The sequence below is a fragment of the Notolepis coatsorum genome (genome assembly GCF_963971535.1).
Source record: "Notolepis coatsorum genome assembly, chromosome: 1".
Taxonomy (NCBI): Eukaryota; Metazoa; Chordata; class Actinopteri; order Aulopiformes; family Paralepididae; genus Notolepis; species Notolepis coatsorum.
In genome coordinates this window covers 289,815,381-289,820,227 of record NC_140165.1, presented here as the reverse complement: position 1 = coordinate 289,820,227, position 4,847 = coordinate 289,815,381, and positions in this window count along the sequence as shown.

Genomic DNA, 4,847 nt, shown 5'->3' with positions numbered 1-4,847 from the left:
CTCGCTAGTTCTGCCTCTACTAACAGCCTGCATTATCCAATTCATATCAATCCTATCTATATTAACCTGATTCCATCAACACAACATAAATGTTCAAAACACGACAAGACCGTTTGCATCACTTCCCACAGTTCTCGGCACTTATTCTTCCGGTAGTGCGGTAGTTGTTGCCACGGTATTGGGTCTTTGGGTGAATACTTCATTGGCGGGGAAGAAGAACACTGATAGCGGGGTGTGGACCGTCCCGTGAGCCCCAGACCACCATCCCGCGAGCCCCAGACCACCGTCCCGCGAGCCCCAGACTCTGGGGAGCCTCTGGGGCTCGCGGGGCGGTGGTCTGGGGCTCGCGGGACGGTCCAAGTTTCAAGTTTCAAGTTTCTTTAATAGTTGTCATACAGAAGTACAGAATACTTTTATACAAAATGCTTCTTACTGTTACGCTCCAGAGACTGTGCTAGACAAGATAAGTATGAAATAAAATAGTATAGCATGTAATTTAGAAGTAAAAAATGAGGTCACAGTGTTCAGTATAGACATATGTACAATGTTCGATGCAGAATAGAAGTAACTGAGTTACCATATAATATACAATATACTATGCAGTGTACTAATATACAATACTATATAGTGCAAAGCAGAAATGGGATGAGGTACAATTTAGGTACAATTTACAGTAAGGTGTACGAGTTGTAGTGCAAATCCTTTATCAATAAATATAAAGTGTGTTTAGGTAGGCGGTTAGGTGGCGTAGCGGAGATTGCGTTCGTCACCAACCCCGGAGCTGTGAGCTGGATTCGCCTGTTCGAATCCAGCTCACAGCTCCGGGGTTGTCACCAGCTTGGCTGGCCGTTCACACTAATACAATTGGCTGTATTAGAGGGTGGGAGAAGCTGGCGGGGTGGGTCCGGGTCGTTGTAAACAGCGACTCCTACAGTTCGGTCGGGGCGCCTGCTAAGCGCGGATAGGACCTGAGTGGGATAGTGTGATCCTTCCACACGCTATGCCCTCTCAGGGAGGATCCGCGCTGCCAGGTGAAAAGAAGCGGTTGATTGGCTGGACGTGTGTCGGAGGAAGCACGTGATAGCCTCCACTCTCCCAGATGATCTGACTGTGGGGGGTAAGTGCGCAGCGACCAGGACGGGGATTGGGAATTGGCATACGACTAACATTGGGATGGGAGAAAAAAATCGGAGGAAAATGGAGGGGGAAAAAGATCAACAAAAAAAGTGTGTTTAGGTGATCAAAAGTGTGGAGAGTGGGTGCTGCAGTGTGTTGTTTGTTTAAAGTGAGTGTGTGCGTGTGGATGTGTGTGCTGTGTGCATTTGATGATTGTTGTATAGTGTTTATTGTTCATTGAGCAGCCTGATGGCCTGGGGATAGAAGCTTCTTCTGAGTCTTTCTGTGCTCGCCTTGAGACTCCGGTATCGCTTGCCTGACCGCAGCAGTTCAAAGAAGCAGTTGTTCGGGTGGCTGGAGTCCTTGATGATTCTCTTAGCCTTACCCCTGCACCGCTTGTTGTAAATGTTCTGGAGGGTGGGGAGCCCCCCTCCAATTGTGCGTTCGGCTGAACGTGTCACTCTTTGTAGTCTGCTTCGGTCTTGTGCAGTGCTATTCCCAAACCAGGAGGTGATGTTGCCAGTCAGGATGCTCTCTATTGTACATGAGTAGAAGTTCTTAAGGATCTTCTGACTGACTTGGAACTTCCTTAGGCGCCTGAGGAAGTAGAGGCGTTGTCGTGCCTTCTTCACAACACTGTCAATGTGTGTGGTCCATGTCAAGTCCTCGGATATGTGGGCTCTGAGGTACTTAAAACTGTTCACTCTCTCAACCGGTGCCCCGTCGATGCTGAGGGGGCTGTAGTCCTTGACCCCCGACCTCCTAAAGTCCACAATCATCTCCTTTGTTTTGCTGACGTTCAGGGAGAGGCTGTTCTCCTGGCACCATCCCGCCAGGACCTTGACCTCTTCCAGGTAGGCCCTCTCGTCGTTTGCAGAGATCAGGCCCACCACTACTGTGTCGTCAGCAAATTTGATGATTGTGTTGTTACTCCGCTGAGCCACACAGTCGTGTGTGTACAAGGAGTAGAGGAGGGGACTCAGAACACAGCCCTGGGGGGCCCCTATGTATGGGGACTATGGTATTGAATGCCGAGCTGTAGTCGATGAATAGCATTCTCACATAGTTCCCCTTCCTCTTGTCCAGGTGTGATGCTGCTGTGTGCAGCACATGGGCTATGGCGTCCTCCATGGACCTGTTGGGGCGGCATGCAAATTGCAGGGGGTCCAGCTTGATGGGGAGGGAGGAGCAGATGTAGCCCTTTACTAGCTTCTCAAAGCACTTCATGGCTATGGAGGTGAGAGCTACAGGGCGGTAGTCGTTGAGGCAAGCAGGCATGGATTTTTTAGGTACAGGGATGATAGTGGACTTCTTCAGGCAGGTGGGGATGACAGCCTGTTCTAAGGACAGGTTAAATATGTCAGTGAATACCGGGGCCAGTTGGTCGGCACAGACTTTTAGGACGCGGCCGGGGATGCCATCCGGTCTTGCTGCCTTCCTGATTTTTAAAGGTCCGCCTCACCTCATGCTCTGTTACCCTGAACACTGAGTCTCCATCAGCAGACCCCCCCCCCCCCCCCCCATTGCCGTGGCTTGTAGGCTGGTGTTGTTATTACCAGCCTCAAACCTTGCATAGAAGGTATTGAGATCATTTGCTAAGGAGATGTCACTGTTCAGTTTGAGGGAGGTGCCTTTGTAGTCTGTCATCGTTTTGAGGCCCTGCCACGTAGCTCTGGAGTCAGCCTGTTCAAACTGAAGTTCAATTTTATCCCTGTAGCGCCGTTTTTGCCTCTATTACTGTCCTCCTTACGTTGTATCGCGCCACCTTGTGGTCATTCATGTTGCCTGCCACCAGGCTGTCGTTGTATGCTGTGGTGCGCGCTTTCAGAGCTTCCCGGACGGATTTGTCTACCCAGGGCTTTTGATTTGGGTAAACTTTAATTATGGTAGTGGGGATTGTTTCTTCCACCAAAGTACGAACAAAGTCCAGCACTGTCTCCGTGTAGTCATTAATGTTATCTGTGTCAAAGAATACACTCCAGTCTGTGCATTCAAGCGCAGCTTGGAGCGTCTCCTCTGACTCCACATCCCATTTCTGCATCTATCGCGAGACTACCGGAGTGCTCTTGATCCTTTGTTTATATTTTGATGAAAGAAAAATGGCCGCATGATCAGATTTTCCGAAGCCGCTAGCAGAATGAGCCTTGTATCCACACTTGAATTGCGTGTAACAGTGGTCTAAAATGTTACCGCCTCTGGTGTTACAAGTCACATGCTGATAGAAGTCCGGCAATACCTTTCTCAGATTGGCGCTATTGAAATCACCCACAACCACAATAGCAGCATCAACGTTAGCTGCCTGGAGTTTATTTACCTCGTCGTGGAGCCTGGAGAGCGCGTCACCAGTGTTTGCTTGCGGTGGAATATACACCCCGACCAGGATGATCGACGTTAGCTCCCTCGGGAGGAAGAAAGGTCGACACTTGATGGATATATATTCCAGGTTGGGGGAGCAGTGGCTCGATAGTTCCTTCATGTTGCCTGGATCGCTCCAATTGTTGTTCAACATGAAGGCTATTCCACCTCCACGCTGTTTGCCGGATTCTGCTGTTCTATCCTTGCGGTGAATGAAGAAGTGTTCGGCCGGTTGGATGGCGTGGTCTGGGACGTCCGACGTCAGCCATGTCTCGATGAAGCAGAGAACGTTACAGTCTCTAACGTCTCTCTGGAATTGAATCCTTGCTCGGATGTCGTCTAGTTTATTGTCTATTGATTGTACATTGGCTAGCAATATACTGGGTAGTGGCGTCCTGTGCCGCCTGGTTCTCAATCTGTTACGGACTCCAGCTCTCTTTCCTCGCCGCCTGGTCCCTTTGTTCCTGGGGGCGAGATCCATTGTTGTGGTTCACCCCGCTATCAGTGTTCTTCTTCCCCGCCAATGAAGTATTGACCCAAAGACCCAATACCGTGGCAACAACTACCGCACTACCGGTAGAATAAGTGCCGAGAACCGTGGGAAGTGATGCAAACTGTCTTGTCGTGTTTTGAACATTTATGTTGTGTTGATGGAATCACGTTAATATAGAGAGATGAAAACAATATGTTATTTCGATTGATATGAATTGGATAATGCAGGCTGTTAGTAGAGGCAGGACTAGCGAGCAGGCTGCAGGCTGTTAGTAGAGTTGGGCGTGCAGAACTGGCATAGATAAGGGGGGCGTAATACCGTAGGTCAGTGGCCAATCAGAGCGCAAAACTCAAACGCGGAAGCAGGAGTTGTTTGGGCTTTGAATAGACGCAGCAGGGACAGCAGGAGGTGTAGCAGGGACATCAGGAGGTGTGGCAGGGACAGCATGACCAGACTGCTACACCTGACTGCTACAACTTCACCTGTAAAATAAGAAATAAAGAATCTGCGTAGATTAGCTATATTGTACTCACCTGTTAGCATGCTAGCGTCACCAAGCCTGTGACAGTGAGGATGATATGGGGACAATAAATCTGCCGGACCGGAACGTTTTTACGCTTGAAATACAAAAAACACTAATGTCGGCCAAAAATATTTTACCCTCTATCACTAACGTTGGGTGAAAATCACCCGAACACGTAGCCAGTAGAAAAAAACATGAACGGGAGCAGGGAAGCACAACAACATTCAATGACCTCAGTGAGCATCCTGAAGGTAGGCCTACCCAACGACCCGCCCTCCTCAGACAGCAGCAACACAATGAATATCATATGAATTAAATTGTCCGGGTGAAAATCACCCGATGTTAGTGTTCTAGGGTTAA